We start from the raw sequence: 25,147 nt of genomic DNA, 5'->3' as shown, positions 1-25,147 counted from the left end.
TGTGGCTTTATAATAAGTTATAAAGTCAGGGAGTGTTATCTTCCCACTTCGTTCTTGCTTTTTTAGGATGTTTTTAGCTGTTCGGGTTCTCTTTCCCTTCCAGATGAATTTGGTAGTTAGCTTTTCCAAATGTTCAGAGTAGTTTGTTGGAATTTTGATTGGTACTGTGTCAAATCTGTAGATAAATTTGGGGAGAATTGACATCTTAACTATATTTATCCTTCTTATCCATGAGCAGGGAATGTCTTTCCACCTATTTAGATATCCTTTAATTTTTTTTAGCAATGTTATGTAGTTTTCTGTGTACACGTCCTTTCCATCCCTAGTTAAGTTCATTCCTAAATATTTGATTCTTTAAGTTGCTATTTTGAATGGAATTTTTTCCTAAACTGACTCCTCATCTAGCTCATTGCTTGTGTATAAAAATGTTACTGATTTCTGCACATCAATTCTTGCTGAATTTGTTTATTAGGTCAAGTAACTTTACTGTAGATTTCTCAGGATCTTCCAAGTATAGTATCATATCATCTGCAAATAATGAGAGTTTTACTTCTTCCTTTCCAATTTGGATGCCTTTTATTTCTTTGTCCTGCCTGATTGCTCTAGCTAGAACTTCTACCACAATGTTGAATAATAGTGGTGACAGTGGGCATCCTTGTCTCTTTCCTGATCTTAGGGGAAAACTTTTCCATTCTCTCCATTGAGTATAATGCTGGCTGTCATTTTTTTTTTTTTTTATAAATATTCCCTTTATCATATTGAGGTAGTTACCTTTGGAGTGTTTTTATCAGAAAAGAATGCTGAATTTTTTCGAATGCTTTTTCAGCATCAATCAAGATGATCATGTGATTTTTCCCTTGTGATTTGTTAATGTGCTGTATTAAATTAATTGATTTTATATTGAAGCATCCTTGCATTCCTGGCATAAACCCCACTTGGTCATGGTGTATAATTCTTTCAATGTGCTGTTGGATTCGATTTGCTAATATTTTATTGAGAATTTTTGCATCTATGTTCATTAGGGCGATTGACCTGTAGTTTTCCTTTCTTATAACATCTTGACCCGTTTTGGTATTAAAATGATATCAGCTTCATAAAATGAGTTAGGTAGAGTTACTTTTACCTCAATTTTTTAGAAAAGTTTGAGCAGGATTGGTAATAGTTCTTTCTGGAATGTTTCATAATATTCCCCTGTGAAGCCATCTGACCGTGGGCTTTACTTTGTAGGAAGATTTTTGATGACTGATTGAATCTCTTTACTTGTGATTGGTGTGTTGAGATGTTCTAGTTCTTTCTGAGTCAGTGTAGCTTGTTTGTATATCTCCAGGAATTTTTCCATTTCATCTAAGTTGTGTAGTTTGTTGGCATATAGTTGTCCATAGTGTCCTCTTATAATTTCTTTTAGTTTTTCATGGTCTGTGGTAATGCACCCCTTCTCAATTCTGATTTTGCTTATTTACATCCTCTATTTTTTTCTTTGTCAGTCTTGCTAATGGTCCATCAATTTTATTGATTTTCTCGAAGAAGCAACTTTTGGTTTTATTGATTCTTTCTGTTATTTTTTTGTTCTCCCATTCTTTTATCTCTGCTTTAATTTTTGTTATTTCTCTTCTTCTCTTTGCTTTGCGGTTAGTTTGCTGTTCTTTCTTAAGTTCCCACAGGTGTGCTGTTAAGGCCTTGATTTTTGCTCTTTACTGTTTTTTAATATAGGCATTTCCCTTCTGCACAGCCTTTGCACATCCCATAAGTTCTGATAAGTTGCATTCTCATTTTCATTCATCTCCAGATAGTTTCTGATATCTTAGGAATTTCTTCTTTTACCCATTGGTTGTTTAAGAGTGTGTTATTTAATCTCCATATATTTGTGAAGGTTCTTGTTCTTTTGGTAGTCTTTGAGACCCAGCTTCATCCCATTGTGATCAGAGAAAGTGCTTTGAATAATTTCAGTGTTTTTAAATTTATAAAGACCTGTTTTGTGCTCCAGCATATGATCTATTCTGGAGAACGTTCCATGAACACTAGAGAAGAATGTACATCCTTGTGCTTTTCGGTGCAATGACCTATATTTGTTTATTAGGTCTAATTCATTTATCAAGTTATTTAACTTCTTTATTTCTTTGTTGATCTTCTGTCTGGTTGTTCTCTCTATAGAGGAGGATGGTGTATTGAAGTCTCCTACTGTTATTGTTGAAACATCTATCACTCCCTTTAGTTTTGCCAATGTCTGTCTCATGTATTTTGGAGCTCCTTGATTGGGAGCATAAACATTTATGATTGTTATATCTTCTTGGTAAATTGACCCTTTAATTAGTATATAGTGCCCTTCTTTGTCTCTTATGTTGTCTTTACATTTAAGGTCTATCTTGTCTATAGTAGTGTAGCTACTCCTGCTTTCTTTTGGTCACAACTTGCAAGGAACATCGTTTTTTATCTTTCCACTTTCAATCTATTTGTATCCTTGTGTCTAAGTTAGTCTCTTGTAAGCAGCATATAGCTGGATTATGTTTCTTAATCCATTTTGTCAATCTGTATCTTTTAATTGGTAAGTTTAGCCTGTTAACATTCAAAGTAATTACTGAAAAGGCGTTTCTTGATTCTACCATCTTATGTTTTTTATTTTATTTGTCAGATCTATATATTCTTTTCCCTCTTTCTGTTCATATTATTTAGATTACCCTTAGTGGTACTCTTCAGTTCTGTGCTCTCCTCCAGACCTTCCTCTCCTGTGTTTATTTTTCAGCCAGCAGATCTCCTTTTAGTATTTTTTGTAGGGCCAGTCTTTTGTTGACACATTCTTTCAGGACTTCTTTGTGAAAATTTTAATCTCCCCCTCAATTTTGAAGAACAGTTTGGCTGGGTACAGAATTGTTGGCTGAAAGTCTTTCTTTTTCAGGATCTTGAATATATCATACCACTGCCTTCTCACCTCCAGGGTGCTAGTTGAGTAGTCTGAACTCAGTTTTATTTGATTCCCCTTGCATGTAGTAGATTGTTTATCTCTTGCTGCTTTCAGGATTTTCTGCTCTCTTAAACATTTGACAGACTGATTAGTACGTGTCTTAGGGAAGACCTATCTGGATTTATTCTGTTTGGAGTTCGTTGGGCTTCTTTGACTTGTATAGTTATGCCCTTTATGAGGGTTGGGAAGTTTTCCCCCATTATATCCTCAACTACTCTTCCTAGTCCTTTACTCCTCTCTTTTCCTTCAGGGACACCAATGATTATTATATTTGCTTGCTTTGTTTTGTCCATCATTTCCCCGAGATCCCATTAAAATTTTTTCATCTTTTTTTTGCCATTTCCTGTTTTGAATCTTCAATATCAGTTATCCTGTCCTCTATATCACTTATTCTTTCGTCTGTCTCTTTAAATCTGGTGTTGTATGCCTCTAGTATGTTTTTTATTTGGTCAACAGAGTCTTTAATCTCTGTGATATCTGCTATTTTTCTATTTATTCTTTGAAATTCCTCTTTATGCTCTTCTACTGTCTTCTTGATCTCCTCTATGTCATTTGCTATCCCACTTATTTTATTAAATAGAATTGTATGAACATCTTTGATTAGTTGTTCTAACATCTGTGTCTTCTCTGGTGTTTTTATTTGGTCATTAGGCAGGGCTATATGCGTCTGCATTGTGACATGCTTAGTGATCTGCTATCTTCATGGCATCTAAATATCTTGACTGATTTACTTGGGGAGTTGATTTCTTTCAGTAGTCTAAGGCCTTGTGTTTGCAGGATGGTTATCTAGCAGGGAGCAGGGCACGGAGTGGGGGACTCAGTGCAGTGATTTGTTTCAGGGCAGGTATAGGCGCACGTTGGGGATGTTATGCCGATGCTTGTGAACGTGGGCGCCCAGCAGCCAGAGAGGCTATAGCTGTGTGAGTGCATTAGTTTGCGGGGTATAACCCTAGTGTGTGCTGGTCTAAGGCATGGGGCCCTTTTTGTGCATACATAGAGCTGTGGCAGCAGGTCAGCACTATGCCTTCATGAATTGGGGGCCGATGTGACCCAGTTGTGCAGGTCAGAACTTTCTGAGAGCTGAGAAGTGTGGCTGAGGGCCCTGCACATGCACAGTTCTGGGACTACTGTAAAGTGAGGTTCCCCGCGTTGAATGACATGATTGGGGGCCTGTGTGCATGCATGGGCCTATGAGTGCCGTAAAGTGATATGCAGAGCTCAGGTTTGGCAGGGCGAGGCTGTGTGACACTATGGGTAGGGAGGTGGGTGCAGCCTCTGTATGGTTGTTAGTGCCTGCAGCCTTTATACACTGGCAACAACCTGCAGGGAATAGGGAGGGGGAGGTAGTGCTTGGGAGGGGTACAGAAGAGGTGGGTTGAGCTGCACTTGGGTGGGGGTGTGGGGGAGGTATGTACACTGAGGGCTGTTGGGGTGGGGGCACCTGGAGCGTGGGGAATGGGAGCAAGTGACAGGATTCAGGTGTTTGGGATGTGGGGCGAGTCGCTGGTTACGGGGCTGCGCTGGTGAGAGTAGCGTGCCCAAGGAATGCAGCCTGCATTACTTTCTAGTCCCAGGCTCCTGTTCGTGCACTCCCACGGGCTCCCCAGCTCCATCAGGCTCCAGTTTTCTGCCTCTCAGTTCCTCGCCTTCTGCAACTAGGCTGCCGTATGTGGTGTAGAATGCTCTCCCAGGTCAACCACTCTCCGAAATCGCTGCCTCAATCACTGTGGATTGTTTTTCAGATTTACTTAGTGCTTGCCGTGGATCTTAAATATAATGTCCTATGTCTCTTACAATATTGTTTAATTTGATACCAATTTAATTGCAATGGCAAGGTGAAATGATACCCCTTTGTTCCCTCTCTTTTATGTAGCTCTTGTCAAAAATTAAATATTTACACATTATCAGTCCACAAGCATCGATTTATCATTATTTTTATGCATTTGCATTTTAGATCTAATTCTTGTAAAAAAGGAGTTGCAAACAAAACTCCAATAGTGTTGATATTTGTATTTACTCTTAATCATTACATGTATTGGAGATATTTTTTATGCGGCTTTGATCTACTGTCTAGCGTCTTTTCCTTTCACCCTGAAGAATTCCCTTTGACATTTCTTGTGGGGCTAGTTTAGTCATAATGAAATTCCTCAGCTTTTGTTTATCTGGGACTATCTTTATCTTTCCCTCGTTTTTGAGGGATGGTTTTGCCAGACATAGGATTCTTTTTTTTTTTTCTTGGAACATTTGCATCTATTCAGAAAAAGAAAACAGAAAAAAATTCATATATAACATACCCCTTACCCCCTCCCTTTCATTGATCACTAGCATTTCAAACTAAATTTATTTTAACATTTGTTCCCCCTATTATTTATTTTTATTCCATATGTTCTACTCATCTGTTGACAAGGTAGTTAAAAGGAGCATCAGACACAAGGTTTTCACAATCATACAGTCATATTGTGAAAGCTGTATCATTATTCAATCATCCTCAAGAAACATGGCTACTGGAACACAGCTCTATATTTTCAGGCACTTCCCTCCAGCCTCTCCATTACATCTTGACTAACAAGGTGATATCTACTTAATGCATAAGAATAACCTCCAGGATAACCTCTCAACTCTGTAATCTCTCACCCATTGACACTTTGTCTCATTTCACTCTTCCCCCTTTTGGTCGAGAAGGTTTTCTCAATCCCTTGATGCTATCAGCTCATTCTAGGGTTTTTCTCAGTCCCCTGATGCTGAGTCTCAGCTCATTCTAGGATTTCTGTCTCATGTTGCCAGGAAGGTCCACACCCCTAGGAGTCATGTCCCGCCAGACATAGGATTCTTGTTTGACAGTTTTTTTCTTTCATACTTTGTGTATTTCTTCCCACTGTCTTCTTATCTCCATGTTTTTTCTAATGAGGAATTGACACTATATCTTTTTGAGGCTCCCTTAAAATGACCCTTTGCTTTTGCTGTTTTTAGAGTTCTCTCTCTTTGGCATTGAAGAGTTTGGTTATGTCTGTGTTAGTCTATTAGATCTTATCCTGTTTGGAGTTCATTGAGCTTCTTGGGTATGTATATTCATGTCTTTTTTTTTTTTTTTTTTTAATTTGGTAAGTTTTCTTTTTTCTTCTCCTTTCTCTCTTCTGGTCCTCATTCAGTATGGACATTGTTACCCATGATGGTTTCCCACAGATCTCTCAGGCCCTGTACACTTTTCTTCATTCTGTTTTTTTTCTTTTTCTCCTTTCTCCTTCTCAAAATTAATGATTTCTATTGTCTTATCTTCAGCTATACTGGTTCTTTTTTCTGCCAGCTGTTGAACCCCTCTAAGGAATGGTTTTGTGTATGTTTCTGGGATATTCAGCTTTGTTTGTTTCTTTTCGTGATTTCTGTGTTTTTATTGATAGCTTCTTTGTGTTCATCCGTGGTTTCCCTGATTTCCTTCAGTTTTTTAAGTATATTTAGGACCACTTTTTTTAAATGCAATTTATTGAGATATATTCACAAACTATATAAACCGTCAAAAATATTTGGTCAGTGGCTCACAGTGTCATCATATAGTGCTGCATTTAGCAGCACAGTCAATTTTAGAACATTTTCATTACTCCAAATAAAGAAATAAAAACAGGATGCATGGGTGGTTCAGTGGTAGAATGCTTGCCTTCCATGCGGGAGACCCAGGATCAATTCCCGGACCATGCACCCCTAAAAAATCAGCAACAACAAAAAATAAAAAGGACATCAAAAACATCCCATAGTCAGAATCAAAGAAGCTTGGTTTAGGTGTATTGTGATTTCCAGTTTTGACCTAAATGGGGGAGAAAAAACTCAATAAATTATTTTTCAAAGAAATGCCTGGGAGACTTTTTATTTTCAAATGTATTACAAATATTTAGTAATATAGTTAGAAAACATGCATCTATATAGAACAACAAAATTTAACATTCTTTACAAAAGCAAACTTTAAATACAAGCTGCTTTGGCTTATTGCATGCAACTGCAGTTGACTAATATTATAATATGGAAAAAATTGGTGACGTACAGCTGCATCCTTAAATTAGTAGACAAATTATATATAAGAAAAATTAAAATGTAGATTATACAGTCTTTATCATTTACAGTATGAATTTTAAACATGCAGTTAACAAACTTTAAAATTCAGTTTATCAGCACTCAGAGTTACTTTATGCTGATTCTCATAACACTGTCAGTATCTCATAGCTCTCAAACTCCAAGATAATAAAGCACACCATTTTAAAAGCGCCCTATTATGAAACTCATCAAAATAAATTTTAAAAAATAAATGTTTACTTGAAAACCATATAAAACCAATTTCAAGGGTTCCTCAACAACTTACTTCACAATAATCTTGTTTGTATTTAATATCTATCTTTTTATTTCTGGTATGCTGTATGGCAAGGTCACATTTCATTATTTTCCCATGTGAGTATCCCATTATTGCAGCACCATCTGTTGAATTTTTTTTGTTTGTATGCTGGTTTGAAAGGATGTATGTACCCTAGAAAAGCCATGTTTTAATCCTAATCCCATTTTGTAAAGGCAGCCGTTTCTTCTAACCCCTATTCAATATTGTATGTTTGAAACTGTAATTAGATCATCTCCCTGGAGATGTGACTCAATCAAGAGTGGTTGTTAAGCTGGATTAGGTGGAGACGTGTCTCCACCCATTTGGGTGGGACTTGATTAGTTTTCTGGAATCCTATAAAAAGGAAACATTTTGGAGAAAGGGAGGTTCAGAGAGAGCAGAGCAGAATGAAATAGCCATGAGAAGCAGAGTCCACCAGCCAACAACCTTTGGAGATGAAGAAGGAAATGCTTCCTGAGGAGTTTCATGAAACAGGAAGCCAGGAGAGGAAGCTGGCAGATGACGCCGTGTTCACCAAATGTCCTTCCAGATGAAACAGGAACCCTGACCATGTTCACCATATGCCTTTCCAGCTGAGAGAGAAACTGTGACTGTGTTCACCATGTGCCTTTCCACTTGAGAGAGAAACCCAGAACTTCATCGGCCTTCATGAACCCAGGTATCTGTCCCTGGATGGCTTTGATTGGATATTTCTATAGACTTGTTTTAACTGGGACATTTTCTTGGCCTTAGAACTGTAAACTAGCAACTTATTAAATTCCCCTTTTTAAAAGCCAAACAACAACAACAAAAAACATCCCATAGGCTTGTCCCTATATATATATATACAGTTTTTATTTTATTACTTATCTACCTATATACATGGTAAAGGAAGTATAAACCACAGGCCTTTACAGTCATACAGTCACATGACAAAAGTTATGCCATTATACAGTGATTATCAAGGATCAAGGCAACTGGACCACAGCTCTACAGTTTCAGGTATTTCCCTCTAGGTATTCGAATATAGCAGTAACTAAAAAAGAAACATTTCATTTATTATAATGAGTCAGTATTCATAATACTTTTCCTGTTACATTCCTCCCTAATTATCCAATCACTCTCTCAATCTTCAGGGATATCTCAGCCATGACCATTTTAACTTCTTTATGGTAGAAAGGGGTGTGGATCTTATGGGGTAGGGGAATGAAACTGGTTGATGGACTTGGAGATACTGGTACCTCTGGGTTTCAGGGCTTATCTGGCATAGGAACAATCTGAATACTTTAAATTTCTGAGTCAATAAACTTAAGAAAGATTTTATAAAGTCTTACATAGAGCCCAGGGTATTCTTTAAGGTTTTCAGGAATACTGTTGGTTGGCATACTGTGGCAATTTCCAATATGGCTGAAGCATTTATAAGAGTAACCTCCAGAATAACCTCTCACCTCTCTTTGTAATCTCTTAGCCACTGAAACTTTATTTTTGTTTCATTTATTTTTTCCCTTTTGATCATGAAGACATTCTAAATCCCAGGATGGCAGGGCCTATGCTGTCAGATTCAGTTCTAAGTGTTTGCTAATTATGGTTAGTTTATATTAGTGAGAGCATACAGTATTTGTCCTTTCATCTGGCTTATTTCACTCAACATAATGAAGAACCACTTCTTTTAAAAGTCTTTGTACAGTATGTCCCAAGTCTGATCTTCCTCATTGATGCTTTCTATTGTTTTAAGCTTCTTTCCTTTGCATAGGTCATTGCTTACTGTTTATTTCTATGTTTTTAAATCTTTAATGCAACCTGGACAGAAAACCCCCTTCCTAGTCTTTGCAGATTGGTCTCTGTGCATGCTGTCCTTCAGAGATTAGCTATCTTAATAATGAATACAGAGAACAGCCCAAGGTAAAGCCTAGAGTTCTCTGTATTTTCTGCACATGCTTTTTAACCTGGGCATGCACACATGGCCCTAGGAATTCCCCCATATGCAAGTATTTCAATGTCCTTATTCCCCTAGGAAATAATATTTCCTCGTGGTTATTAGTGTCTCATAGCTTGTATTCCTTTGCCCCAGGCAACTGCAATTTTACTGCTCTCCTACAGTGTTCTCAGTAGGAGAGCTCTGTGAGCCACCTCTAGATTGAGAATATGTTCTGGGATGGTGTCATGGTTAAGTTCATGTGTCAACTTGGCCAAGTGCTGGTACCTGTTTCTCTGGTTAGGCAAGTGTTGGCCTGTCTGTTGCAATAGGGACATTTCATAGAATTAAATGATGATCATGTCAGCTGCATCCACAGCTGATTGCATTTGCAATCATCCATGGGGAGTGTCTTCTGCAATGAGTGATGCTTACTCTAATCACAAGAAGCCTTTTAAGGAAGATTTGGAAGAGACAGGCTCTCTTCTTGCTTTGGCTGGTGAGCCTGTTCTGTGGAGTTCGTCCAGACCCTCCATTGGAATCATCGGCTTCACAGGCTGCCTTGCAGATTTTGGAATCTGCTTTCCCACAGTCACGTGAGACATTTTTATAAATTTTATATTTTCGGAGTGTTCCCTGTTGATTCTATTTCTCTAGAGAACCCTAACTAATACATCTTGGTACCAGGAGTGATTCTTAGAAACAGAATTTTAAAAATGGGTTTCTGCTTTGACTGGACTCAAAGGCACTAAGGACTTTGATTCCCATAATCAGAATGACACTCCCAATCCATGGAGTGAGTTGGTAAAAGAGATAGTCAAAATATCACCATTCAATTCTCCTAATGCTTCACTTGTACGAAGCCAGGCTCTGGAGGATAATGTTTTTGACACCTTTACAGAGTTTTGTAGAAATAAGGAGTATAGAGATGTTGGTTTGTTGTTGTTAGATACACTGGCTACATTAAGGAGTGAAAGGGATGGGCTTAAGGCTTCAAACAAGAAGCTTAAGTGCCGTCTGACAGATGTAGACATTTCTATGAGTATGCTGAAGGAAAATCTTATTTCCTGTAGCTGTAGACTTGAGATCTCTGAAAATCAGACTCAATCTTATTGTTAGAGTAGCAACTTTACAACATAAACTGAAATCTTAATCTTGCATGGTGTCTGCCATTAAAGTGAGGGTACTGATTGGAAAGGAGTGGGACCCTGAAAAATGGGATAGTGACATAAGGATTGATAATGATGTTGGGGGTGAGGTAGAAACCGTAGGTCATGCTGAGTCTTCTCCAGATAACCCTGTAATAGTCTGCCCTGAGAACATAACCGCCCCACCTCCAGCCTGCCTTGAGGAGTTGGCCACCCAACCTCCTCCTGAAGGGACTAGCCTTAGAGTGATTAATCCTGTTTCACCAGATGAAACTGCAAATGAAAGCCCTGAAGCAAATGGCTTGGAAGATATTTCTAATTCTTTTCATGACTCACCCCCACCACCCCTCATTTCTTCCAGACCTATAACTAGACTAAAGTCCCAACAGGCCCCTAAAGGTGAGGTACAAAGTATCACACATGAGGGAGATACGTTGGACTCCAACAGAACTGTGTTAGTTTTCCAATTTATGTAGACAGAAATCAGAGGAATATGTGTGGCAATAGATTTTAAGGGTGTCGGGTAATGGTGGGAGGAATATAAGGCTGGATCAGGCTGAATTTATTGATGTGGGCTCACTAAGCAGAGATTCTGCATTCAATGTTATAGCACGAGGGATTAGAAAAGGTATTAACAGTTTGTTTGGATGGTTGGTTGAAACATGGATCTGAAGGTGGCCGACATTACCTGAGGTTGAAATGTCAGAACTGCCCTGGTATAATGTAGATGATGGGATCCAGAAGCTTAGAGAGATTGGAATGTTAGAGTGGATTGAACATGCAAAGCCTCCTCTTACACCCTAGGACTGTCTGGAGGATGCACCTTTTACCAGAACAGTGAGAAATAAATTTCTGAGACTAGCACCATCATCCCAAAAGAACTCTGTGGCTGCACTTCTCTGTAGGTCAGATATTACTGTAGGAACTGCTGGGACTAGACTGGAATCCTGAAACACAATGGGGATGACAGGATCCTGAGTTGTCAGAAGCCAGGTGGCAGCACCTAATCGCCAAAGACAGGGTAGACGTGGCTATCATAATAGACAGCAAACTCAAAGCAGGCATCAAAATTATATAACTTGCAGAGATTTATGGCATTGGCTAGTAAATCATGGGGCACTTAGAAATACAATAGAAGGGTAGTCTACTGAATTCTTGTTCGACCTGTATAAACAAGAGTTCCAGTTCAAGAGAACAGAAGTCTAACCTGAATTACAAAAACACAGAGGCACAGCCCCTTAATCAATTTCCAGACTTGAAAGAGTTTACAGACCCAGAGACCCTTGAATGAAGGGGAGGCCAGGTCCCTTGGGGGGAGAACCCTGTTATACTGCCACAAATTTATACTGTTAATCTTCCTCCAAGCCTTCCCCAAGGAGACCGACAGCCTTTTACCAGGGTAACTGCATTGGTGAAAAGGAAATGATCAGATAATTTGGGGATTATCAGACACTGCTTCAGAAGTGACATTAATTCCAGGGAACCCAAAACATCGCTCTGGTCCACCACTCAGAGTGGGGGCTTATGGAGGCCAGGTGATCAATGGAATTTTAGCTCAGGCCTGTCTCACAGTGGGTCCAGTGGGCCCCCAGACCCAATTCTGTAGTTATTTCCCCAGTTCCAGAATGTATAATTGGTATAGACATACTGAGCAACTGGCAGAATCCCCACATTGGCTCTCTAACTCGTGCAGTGAGGGCTATTATGGTGGGAAAGGCCAAGTGGGAGCCTCTAGAACTGCCCCTTCATTGCAGAATAGTAAATCAGAAGCAATACCAGATTCCTGGAGGGATTACAGAGATTACTGCCACTCTTAAGAACTTGAAGGATGCAGGGGTGGTGATTCCCACCACATCCCCATTCAACTCTCCTATTTGGCCTGTGCAGAAAACAGATGGGTCTTGGAGGATGACAGTGGATTATCGTTAAGCTCAGAACTCCAATTGCAACTGCTGTTCCAGATGTGGTATTATTGCTTGAGCAAGTCATTACATCCCCTGGTACCTAGTCTGCAGCTATTGATGTGGCAAATACTTTTTTTATCAATAGCTGTTAGTAAGGATCACAAGAAATAGTTTGCATTCAGTTGGCCAGGTCAGCAGTATACTTTCACTGTCCTACCTCAGGGGTAAACAACTCTCCAGCCCTATGTCATAATCTTGTCCGCAGGAACCTTGATTGTTTCTCCCTTCCACAAGACATCACACTGGTCCATTATATTGATGGTATTATGTTGATTGGACCCAGTGAGCAAGAAGTAGCAACTTCTCTAGACTTACTGGTAAGGCATTTGCATGTCAGAGGATGGGAGATAAATCCAACAAAAATACAGGGGACTTCCACCTCAGTGAAATTTCTAGGTGTCCAGTGGTGTGGGGCATGTCAAAACATCCCTTCTAAGGTGAAGGATAAGTTGTTGCATCTCGCCCCTCCTATGACCAAAAAGGAGGCACAATGCCTAGTTAGTCTCTTTGGATTTTGGCGACAACATATTCCTCATTTGGGTGTGCTACTCCGGCCCAATGATTGAGTGACCAGAAAAGCTGCTGATTTTGAGTGGGGACCTGAACAAGAGGAGGCTCTGCAACAAGTCCAGGCTGCTGTACAAGCTGCTCTGCCACTTGGGCCGTATGATCCAGCAGATCCAATGGTGCTGGAAGTGTCAGTGGCAAACAGAGATGCTGTCTGGAGCCTTTGGCAGGCCCCTATAGGAGAATCACAACACAGACCCTTAGGATTTTGGTGCAAAGCTTTACCATCTGCTGCAGATAACTACTCTCCTTTTGAGAAACAGCTTTTGGCCTGATACTGGGCCTTAGTAGAGACTGAACGCTTAACCATGGGCCACCAAGTTACCATGAGACCTGAGTTGCCTATCATGAGCTGGGTGTTGTCTGACCCACCAAGCCATAAAGTTGGGCGTGCACAGCAGCACTCTATTGTAAAATGGAAATGGTATATACGAGATAGAGCCAGAGCAGGTCCTGAAGGCACAAGTAAATTACATGAAGAAATGGCTCAAATGCCCATGGTCTCCACTCCTGCCACATTACCTTCTCTTTCCCAAACCAGAGCTATGGCCTCTTGGGGAATTCCTACAGTGAACTGTCTGAGGAAGAGAAAACTCAGGCCTGATTTACAGATGCTTTAGCACGATATGCAGGTACCACCCGAAAGTGGACAGCTGCAGCACTACAACCCCTTTCTGGGGTGTCCTTGAAGGACAGTGGTGAGGAGATATCCTCCTAGTGGGCAAAACTTTGAGCAGTGCACCTGGTGGTTTATTTTGCTTGGAAGGGAAACTGGCCAGAGGTGTGTTTGTGTACTGACTTATGGGCTGTTGCTAATGGTTTGGCTGGATGATCAGGGACTTGGAAAGACCATAGTTGGAAAATTGGTGACAAAGAGGTCTGGAGAAGAAGTATGTGGATAGACCTTTCTGAGTGGGCCAAAAATTTGGAGATATTTGCGTCCCGTGTGAATGCACAGGAGACGGTGACTTTAGCAGAGGAAGATTTTAGTAATCAAGTGGATAAGATGACCTGTTCTGTGGATAGCAGTCAGCTTCTTTCCCCAGTAACTCCTGTCATTGCCCCATGGGCTCATGAACAAAGTGGTCATGGTGGTAGGGATGGAGGTTATGCATGGACTCAGCAACATGGACTTTTCACTCACCAAGGCTGACTTGGCTATAGCCACTGCTGAGTGCCCAATCTGCCAGCAGCAGAGACCCACACTCAGCCCCCGATATGGCACCATTCCTCGAGGTGACCAGCCAGCTACATGGTGTAGGTTGATTACATTGGACCAAAGGAGCAGCAATTTATTTCAACTGGAATAGGCACATACTCTGTATATGGGTTTGCTTTCCCTGCACGCAATGCTTCTGCCAAAACTACTATCCATGGGCTTACAGAATACCTTATCCATCATCATGGTATTCCACATAGCATTGCTTCTGATCAAGGAACACACTTCACAGCAAATGAAGTGCAGGAATGGGTACCTGCTCATGGAATTCTCTGGTCTTACCATATTCCCCATCATCCAGAAGCAGCTGGATTGATGGAACAGTGAAATGGCCTTTTGGAAACTCAATTACAGTGCCAACTAGGTGACAATACCTTGAAAAGCTGGTGATGTTCTCCAGGAAGCTGTATATGGTCTGAATCAGCATCCACTGTATGGTGCTGTTTCTCCCATAGCCAGGATCCATGGGTCTAGGAACCAAGGGGTGGAAATGGGAGTGGTACCACTCACTACTACCACTAGTGATCCTCTAGGAAAATTTTTGCTTCCTGTCCCTGCTACCCTGAGCTCTGCTGGTCTACGGGTTTTAGTTCCAAAATGGGGAGTGCCTCCTCCAGGAGAAACAAGAATGATTCCATTGAACTGGAATCTAAGACTTCCACCTGGTCACTTTGGGCTACTTATGCCACTGGATCAACAAGCCAAAAAGGGGATTACATTATTGTCTGGGGTGATTGAGCCTGACTATCAGGGGGAAGTAGGACTGCAACTACATAATGGGGGTAAAGAAGAGTTTTCTTGGAGTATAGGAGATCCCCTAGGGTGTCTTTTAGTACTACCATACCCTGTGATTAAAATCAATGGAAAACTGCAACAACCCAATACAGGCAGGACTACCAATGGCTCTGAAACTTCAGGAAATAAGGTTTGGGTCACCCCACCAGGCAAAGAACCACGGCCAGCTGAAGTGCTTGCTGAGGGTAAAGGGAACATGGAATAGGTAGTGGAAGAAGGTAATGATGAATATGAACTTTGACCACGTGATCAGTTACAGAAACGAGGACTGTGATGCTGTTCTGTTCATGTTGTACTATTTAAGGTGTAAGATACAAAGTTTAAGAATGAGGATTTGCACCCTATTCTGGAGAGATTTAATGTTTCCAGTTATATGCAGGACAGTTGAGTATTGTTAAGTGAAAGAAAAAAATGTATTTCATTTTTTTTAATTTAGAAATTTGTTATGGTTTAAGGTGGTATATAAGCTGCCAAGTTGACAAGGGGTATAGTGTCATGTTTAGGTGCATGTGTCAACTTGGCCAAGTGGTGGTACCTGTTTGTCTGGTTGGTCAAGTGCTGACCTGTCTGTTGTGATGAGGACATTTCATAGAATTAAATCATGATCATTTCAGCTGATTACATTTGTAATCAGCCAAAGGGGAGTGTCTTCTGAAATGAGTAATGCTGAATCTGATCACTGGAAACCTTTTAAGGAGGATTCAGAAGAGACAGCTTCTTTCTGTCTCGGCTGGTGAGCTTCTTCTGTGGAGTTTGTCCAGGCCCTCCATCAGAATTGTTGGTTTCACAGCCTGTCCTGCGGATTTTGGACTCTGCATTCCTGCGGTCACATGAAACACTTTTACAGATTTTATATTTGCTAGTGTTCCCTGTTGATTGTGTTTCTCTAGAGACCCTAACTAATACAGATGGCTTGTCTATGATACGTATCCTATTTCAGTCCTCAGGCTGAGTCCAGACAGACTGACATCCTGGCATTTACACCAGTGTTTATTCTCCCTCCAGAACTGGAACCAGGGTCTCACAGCTGCTGAGGGATTGGGTGGCTAGCAACAGTACCATGAAGTCTTACCATAATTAAGTTACCTTTTTTAAAATTTCGCACTCTCCCTGTTGCTATAACTTTTTAACTGTTCTTCACAGGCGTGAGAAAGATGTTTTTGCATGTTCTTGTTTCTTGCTTAAAGCTTATGTAGGGGAATGGAGCCCTAGATTTGACTCACTCCACTTTCTTGGGATAGAGCCTCCCTTCTGCTTAGTATTCTTGACCTCCTCCTGCTACTGAGTCTAGGAATTAAGTACTAGCAATGGAATGAGAGTCATGGTTGTATGTTGTACAAATCACATGAAAGTACAAAAGGAGGAAAGAAAGAAATGTTTACATTTCTTATAACCATTTATTCACTTTTGTGAAAATGAATGACTGTTAATCACAATACCTGGCATATAGTAGATATTCAATAAATGTTTGTTGAATGAATAAGAATCTATAAGATAAAGTTTACTGGATAATTCCAAGTTCTGTATTTGGGATCAGCAAGTCAGTTATGATATTCTTAGAACTCAGAATTCATGACAAGCAACCAAAGCAACATAAAGGGATTTCAGTCAAATGCAAATTTGACATTCTCCATAATTGGTATATAACTGCTTTTAGATGAATCTTTTAAGAATAGAAGTGCGGTGCTTAATCAAAAAAGGTAATAGTCTTAATCTATGCTGTATTGGTTCAGTTGTATCTGGATCACACTTTCCCATTATGGTCATCATTCTTTATGGGGAACACTGGGAAAACGCAGAAATTCCTCAGTGGGAGACTTTCAGGAGACTTTCCCAGCAGTCTGGGAAATATGCCATATGATCAACATTTGAATGTTTGGGGAGTGTTCTACCTGAAAAATTGATCTATGATTTATTCTAATATTTAAAAGGATAGTGGAGAACAGGCCTGAACTAAAACCAGTATGAATTAACAAGATTTATAGAGAGGAAAAATTTGACTCAACACAAAGAACTTTCTACCTGAGCTCCCCAACAGCAACATGTGCACCATGTGAGATAATGAGTCCCCCTTACAAGAAGTTTCCCAGAAGACCTTGCCATACATCCTTGCAATGAAGCTGTAGGTTTGGTGTTATTTCACAATTTCACAAAGTGAATTCAACCTACTCTCTGCTGTATGTGAAGCTCCTAGACCAGGGGTGGGCAAACCATGGTCCTCAAACCAAGAATGGTCCACCAACTGTATTTTATGTCCATGAGCTAAAAATGTTTTTAAAATTATAAGTGGTTGCAAAAGATAAAACAAGACAAACGTAGGAAATATTGTATTTTATAACATTTGAAAATTATTTGAAGTGCAAATCTATAAATAAAGTTTTATTTAAACATGCCAGACTAATTCATCTCTGTTTTGTCTATAGCTGTTTTGATGCTAAAATGGCAGAGCAGACTAGTTTTAACACAGACCAAATGGCCCACAGAGCCTAAACTATTTACTCTCTGTGCCTTTACAGATAATGTCTTGTCCTAGTAAAAACAGGTTCTGGACTTTTTGAGAAGTGACATCACAGACAACTGATGGAGTAAGGAACACCTAAGCTCAGTCCATCTACAAGAGCAACTAGTTAGCTGACAAAAACTGTCAGTAACAAATTTTATAGAAACCTGGAATCTAATCCAATGTTTACAACAGCTGGAAGGCTTAGTGAAAAAATAAGCTTCTGCTTTGCCTTAAGAGCATGCTGTGGTGTTTTAAATTGCCTGCTTTCCATACCCCACACATCCAGATGGGTGGTAGACATGAAGACTGCAGCCTACACCCATGATGCAGGTTGCTAGTTCCAGAGGGATGCACACAAAAATTACACAGAATCGTGGCTGAGTTTGGATCTATCTAGCAGAACCCTGAAGGAAAGCACAAGGGCTTTCCCTGTGTTTTACCCACCTGGGAGCACTCCCAGGGCTGTGGCAGTTCCCCAGGTAGCCTTTGCCTAAAGCCTTTAAAGCTCAAGTATTGGATGCATCAGCCTGAGATAAGCAATAGACAATCCAAAAAGCATTGGAAGGAAGAGGTTGGGGAAAAAATATGTCAGTGGATAAGAGTTTTGAAAGTTTCTCTATATCCCAGGAAATTGGGAAGACCATTTGCATGTTCAGGGTTGGATACATGCTCAGAAAAAGACTGGTAAGATTCTCAGCTTTCACCTATGGCTGGCCTGCAGGCTCTACACTGACAGGAAGTGAAGGCTAGCGCTCAGTTGTGAACATCCTAGCTAAGCTTTGAATGAGCAACCCAACTCGAGAGTCAATCTGCAAAGACTTGGAAAGTGTCTTTTTCTTTCTCTTTTGTTTTCTTTATTTGGCTCCAGACATTTAAGGAGACTCTATTAAAATACTAGCTGATCATCAAGATGTCAGAACAGTACCTACACATATGACAGAGAAAGCAAACATTACAAAAATAGCTTCAGAAGATCACTAAATGAGCAAACAACAATAACCCACTACGAGCCCCAACAACAAACCTTAGGGCCCCAACAACAAACCTTAGGGAGGGTGGAGAATCTGATTTCCAGAATTGCCACGTTGTAATACTCAAAATGTTCCAACAAAACAGTTTTCAATACAAATTATGGAACTTGAAAAGAAATTTTAAAAGTATGGCCAATAAAGAGGAAAAAAGATAAGTAATAGAAATTGTCCATGAGGAAGCCTAGGCATTGAAATTACTACAGAACAACTTGAAATTAACTCTTTTAAATATATAATTTAAAAGGAGTATGATTGCTGAATCATTATATTGCTATTTCTATTAGTCTCCAGTGTCTTGGGGCAGCTAGAAGGAAAAACTTGAAATTGTGAAACTGTAACCCATACTGAACTTTGAAATCTGTTCAATAACTACTTGTTAACAACGTACTTTGAAATGTATTGCTTTTTTCTATATATGTTATATTTCACATTTTAAAATGTATTAAAATATGCTTCAATATCTAAATGAAACCATGTACAAACAACTCAAGTAAATCATGATATCTCACCAAACAGTAAAGAGATTGAAATTATAAAAAGGAATCAAATAGAAATTCTGGAAGTAAAAGTTTCAATGTCTCAAATGAAGGATTACTAGAGGCATTCAGTAGCAGATTTGAGCTAGCAAAAGAAAGAATTAGAGAGCTTGATGATAGGTTAATTGAGATTATCCATTCTGGGGAGCAGAAATATAAAAGAATAATGCACAATGAACTTGTGATATACAATGAAGTATACCAGCATATGCATGATGGGAGTCTCAGAGTGACAGGAGAGAGAGAGAAAAAAGAACTAATATATGAAGTAATAATGGCCCAGAGCTTCACCAAATTGATAAAAAAATATGAATCTACATATCCAAGAAGAATCACCTGAAAGAGATCCAGACCAAAGAACATATCATGGTAAAATTGTCAAAAGAGAATCTTAAAAGCAGCAAAAGAGAATTGATGCATTATGTACAAGGGATCCTCAATAAGATTAATAGCTGATTTCTGTTCAGATTATGTGGAGACTAGAAGGCAGAGGAATGACATATTTAATTTGGTGGATATATAATTCTATATCCACCAAAACTATGATTTGAAAATGAAGCTGATAAAAAGCTTTTTTGTAAAGGAGAAATTAAGACATTCCCAGATAAACAGAAATGAGACAGAACTTGAAGTCATATAAAGAAAAGAGGATAACTAGCTATATAGGTAAATATAAAATCCAGTATTATTACTTTTTTTATTTGCAACTCCCCTTTTTTCTATATAATTAAAAGACATGCATAAAATAATTATGTCTATTTTAATAAGCATGCAATGTATAAATATGCAATTTGTGAGAAAACAACAAAGTGGATGGGAAGAAATGTGAAACAATGGAGTTTTGTATACTATTTGTAAGAGATTGAGTCATGCTCCTCAGCAAAGACATGTCCAGGTCCCAAACCCTGGTTCTGTGGGTGTGAGCCCATTTGTAAATAGGAACTTTGAAGATGTTACTTCAGTTAAAGTATGGCCTAACTGAATCTTGTTGGCTTTAATCCAGATTACTGAAGACCTTATAAATAGAATGAAATTCAGACAGAGAGAGCGAAGCCACAGGTAGAAGCCAGAAACGGACAGTTAATGAAACCCAGAAGAGAAAGGAGCAGGTATTGCCATGTGCATTGCCAGGTGACAGAAAAGCCATAAACAAGGAACATAGGTAGCCAAACCTAGAAAGCCATCATCTTCTGGGAGAAAGCATCACCTTCTTGATGCCTCAATTTTGGACTTTTCCTACTCTCAAAACCGTGAGCCAGTAAATTCCTGTTACTTAAGTGTAGCCATCATATGGTATTTATTTTAGCAACTAGGAAACTAATATGCTATCAACATTAATTTTTTTTCCAAAAAAGAAAAAAAAACCCAAAACACTTTATATTCCACAAAAAAGAGCAATCAGAAAATTAAACCATTTCCCACATACTGTTTTCTTAAAACAGAGCCTACAAGGGCATAATCAGCACCAAATAGAAGAGGAAAAAAGAAATTACAAACAGCCATAGAATATAATCTATAAAGCAGACATTTAATATTGCACTTTGTTTCACTAACATTTTGGATTTTACTTTTCCTAATTGAAGAATCAGGAATCTATCTTGAATACTAGAATACAACTGTGAACCTCACATCTTATGTGAGGAACTGACCAATATTTAGGAAAGAGTAAAGTAAAGTAATACCTCTAAATAATAGAATAAAGAAATGCTTTAATGGGAAAAATAAAACTTTATTTGATAAAATTTTATAAATTAAAAATCTTATCCACATTTTGTGACCCAGTGCCAGTTACCAGAATATTGGTCATTCTTGCTTCATGAGTTATTTATAAGAGTTTATGGTAATAAGTATTGCAATGCTATGCATATCAACAATTTTTCCCTAGTCAGTTAAACATAAGAGAGAAAAGGGATCATCTGACAGTCTCCCCCACCCCCAAACAAAAATAAAACCACCAGTGCCCTTTATTTCAAATATTCCATTAGCTTCTTTTGAGGGGGACTTCACCAAATGATTTAACAATAATAAAATATATTTCACCCCCATTTTCTTATTATTGAGTTTTAGTTTGCTTGTACTTGAGGCCAGACCCTTTAACCAAATCACTAGGCTTTCTTCATCCTGTTAGCATTTATCAAACATGAATTGCCTTACATGTTTTCTTGAAGGCCTCTTATGGAAAAGCCTATATGTTTATATGAAGCTTTAACATAGTATTTGTATTAGTTTGTTAAAACTGCTGGAATGCAAGATACCAGAAATGGAATGCCTTTTTAAAAGGTAATTTATTAAGTTGCAAGTTCACAGTTCTAGGCCATTAAAATGTCTTTAAACTAAGACATTCAGATAAAGGCCAGATTCAAGAAAGGCCACTGGGTCCGGAACACCTCTGTCAACGCAGAAAGCACATGGTGATGGTCTGCTAGCTTTCTCTCCAGGCTTCTGGTTTCAAAGGACCTCCCCAGGGGTATTTTCCTTCTGCATCTACAAAGATCTCTGGCTATGTGGGCTCTAAAGCTTTTTTCCAAAATGGTTCCCTCTTAAAGGTCTCCAGTAATTGTCCCTACCTTGAATGGGTGGAGATACATCTCCATGGAAACAACTTAATCAAAAGGTACCACCCAGCAATACTGAATTGGGGTTAAAGAACATGGCTTTTCTGGGGTGCACAATAGTTTCAGACCAGCACAGTATTTAACCAGGTCAAGCACCAACCCAGAGTTAGTATTATTTTCAGCCATTTTATTAACTAGGGGTTAAATACCAGGATAGATGCAACACCCATTTTACATTTTACATGTATGTTGCAAGATCAGAGAAGCTTATTTTTATTAAAAACATCAGCACTGAATTCCTTCTAAAATGAAAAAATTAGTGCACTTGGTACCTTGGAAAATGTAGTTTTAAATGTCATTATGAATGCTGGTTTATTTGTTTATGAGCCAAGGGTAAACTATTCTTAATATAAACTATAATTTTCTGATGTGCTCTTTATGACTATTTTCTATATATACCCAAAGTAAGTGATTTCTCATATGTAGTAAAGTGTCCTTTAGGTAATAGGGAAAATATTTGCATTAAAAAAACACGAAAATATAAAAATTCATTAAAAAACACAAAAATATAAAAATTATCATCCCAGGTAGCATTCACTATCTGTAATTTTAAAGTTATACATTTGTAGAATAAACTTGGGTTTTCATGCTGTGTCAACCTTGATCAGGAAAGCAAATGTATAAATTGAGTTCTCTAACCATAAACTTAAAGTATTCCTGCTCATTAAAATACTTTCCACAGCAAAAATGATTTCCAACATATGTTATTTGGAGGTAATTAAATAACTCTGTATAAAAATAAATGCAGGAAAAAAAATAAATAAATGCATGGTGGGCAGTGGTGGCTCAGTGTCAGAGTTCTTGCCTGTCATGCTGGAGAGCCTGGATTCGGTTCCTGGTGCCTGCCCATGTGAAAAAAAAGAAAAAAAATGCAATTTCCCTCCCTTTACTCAGTGACTGGAAAATTTCCATACTTAAAATAATTATAGTAATAATTTTAAGAGCAACTTAACTCCTTGCTTGTGCCTGCTTATTGCCTTTCTTTTACTCCAATCTTAGCTCTGATAGTTTCTTCTTATATGTATAATGGTAAAAAGGGAATGTGAGTGGGTTATCACTTTTGTATATGTACCTTTTCCAAATAGCCAGACAAACAAACAAAATATAATTCAACAATGCAACAAAACACAAATAGCATTCCAGCAGTTTGGCAAGTGATGCATTCACCTGAGATTAAATGATTTTAGACAGTCAGTTACAAAATGCTGTTGTTGTAATAGTAGAAAAGCAACCAATTCTTAAATGAAATGAAGACGCTATATAATCTTGACATAGTCTCTTATTAGCTTCCTCCTCTTATCTCCTTTTCCACATAACTGTTGCATTATCTACCAAAGTAGGCTGTAAAACATACAGCAAGGAGGATTGGCTTGAAGGCATTTGATGTTTGTAAATAAATTTACAATAGGATTCAAGCTGAAGAGGTGATACATGGTCAGCCTAGTAGGACAATTCTGAGCATGTGCACGTGCAGGTAAAGTTCAGCTTATATCAAATCTTTTTTTTAAATGTCAGTGTGTTTTTTTCATGTTAAAGTTTTCTCAGATCTTTCTTTTCTTTCATGTTGTGCTGACATGTACAAGTTTTAAAAGAGTATCAAGAGTCTGACATAAATCAGAATAAAAGCTGTAGTGACATCGAACCGTACAATGTAAGCATTGAGTATATGCAGATTTTCAAATCAAAAGAAGGAAACCATCCCTCTTTTATAACATAGTGTCTTGATATGTTTGACTAAGGGCTAAGAAGACTGCTCTTTATATGTGCTGGTTTTGAAGGAGAAAAGCTTAGATCTTCAAGCATATTGGAGCAGTCCTAGAATGTTGCTATAGGCTTCTAAAGCATGATCACTGGTTGTTTCATGTATTTGCTATTTTTCTGGGCAAAGCAATACCACATCCTCTGAAAACACGTCTCCAGGATACTTCTTCTGTCCTCAGTCAGGAAGAGATACAGTTTCGAACCCACAACAACTTGATTTAACCAAGTCTTCCTTCAATGGCAGGGGTCTGTCTTCTGTTGACTGATCATGATTTGGATCAAATTCTGAATAAAGAGGTAGAGGCAAAAATCAAAACTCCTGGATATATGCAACCAGTCCTTGAAGTGCTCTCTCAAAGTCATCAAAGTATTCACTGGTGCAAGATTGTTTCACTTTTGTTCCTCTGTTACCACTTCTACATAGCTGGGTGATGTGTCATGTCTTTCATGGAGGGATAAGCCAAGCCAGTTCATATTCAAGCTACACTGACTGCTTACACTTAAATTTCTGCTACCAAATGGTTGTAGAGAAATGATACTGATGACAAGTGGCAAATTAAGAAATAAGTCCATAGTTCCAGGAATATCCACATATACCATTAGTGAATATTCCACATGGATTAAACTACAGTCAAGGATAGAAGGAGAAACTGGTGGGATCTTCAGCAACTTGCTATTCCACATCTTTATCTTTCCAGGTAATAAAGATTCCCCACACATGTTAGCCACAAGCTGTTTTACCTCCTTCATTTTCCCTGTGACTTAGAAGGCCTGTGTTTGGTAAATGGCTGTCTATGGTTCCACCATTCAGGAAGAGCAGTTTTCAATCTCAGCAAATACTGAAATTGATTCACCAGGTGTATAGCCCTTCCTTTCAATTTTGGCACTTAAGGTATTAGGCCTGAGGTACAGAACGAGCCACAGAGAGTCTTTTCTTTCATGCCTGCTTCTGGTGAAAGTGAACATAAAATTAAGAAAAAATTCTATATACAATGAAATCAAAAAGGGTAAAATATCTAGGAATAAATTTAAACAAGGAGGTGAAAGACTTGTATACTGACAACTACAAAACATGCTGAAAGAAATTACGGAATACATTTCCAAATGGAAAGAGATCTCAGGTTTGTGGATGGGACAACTTGATATGGTTATGGTGGCAATACTACTCAAAGTCATCTACACATGGAATGGAATCTCTATCAAAATTCCAACTGCCTTTCCTAGTAATGGACAAATGGATCCTAATATTCATATGGAATTGCAAGGGACACAAACTACCTTGGGAAAGAAGACCAAATTTTCAGAACTCCCTCTTCCCCATTTTAAAACTTACTATACAGATACTGTAATCAAAACGGAGTTTACTGGCCAAAGTATAGACATAGAGACCATTGGAATATAATTGAAATTCCACAAATAAACCCATCCATCTGTGGTCAATTGATTATTTATTCATTTTTCTTTATTAGAGAAGTTGTGAGTTTACCAAAAAAAATGTGCTTTAAATACAGGATATCTATATACCACCCCATCTTTAACACCTTGCATTAATGTGGAACATTTGTTAAAATTAATGGTAGCACTTTTTTCTTTTGAGAGGTACATGGTCCGGGAATCGAACCCAGGTCTCCCGCATGAAAGGTGCGCATTCTACCACTGAACAACCCGTGCACCCTAATGATAGCACATTTTTATAATTGTAATATTAATTAAAGTCCATGGCTGAATTTAGGGTTCACTGTTGGCATATTGTAGTTCCATGGATTTTTTAAATTTT

At 38.6% G+C, this 25,147-nt stretch overlaps 1 protein-coding gene and 1 pseudogene across 5 annotated transcripts in view; one reads left to right on the top strand and one right to left on the bottom strand.

Annotated features, from left to right (window-relative positions):
* The window catches only part of KLF8 (KLF transcription factor 8), a 267,384-nt gene that overhangs the window by 138,322 nt on the left and 103,915 nt on the right, over positions 1-25,147 (top strand). The window lies entirely within an intron of this gene.
* LOC143670996 (arrestin domain-containing protein 3 pseudogene) lies at positions 23,546-24,177 on the bottom strand (annotated as a pseudogene).

The sequence above is a fragment of the Tamandua tetradactyla genome, chromosome X (genome assembly GCF_023851605.1).
Source record: "Tamandua tetradactyla isolate mTamTet1 chromosome X, mTamTet1.pri, whole genome shotgun sequence".
NCBI classification, from domain to species: Eukaryota; Metazoa; Chordata; class Mammalia; order Pilosa; family Myrmecophagidae; genus Tamandua; species Tamandua tetradactyla.
This window is presented reverse-complemented; position numbering and strand designations above follow the sequence as displayed.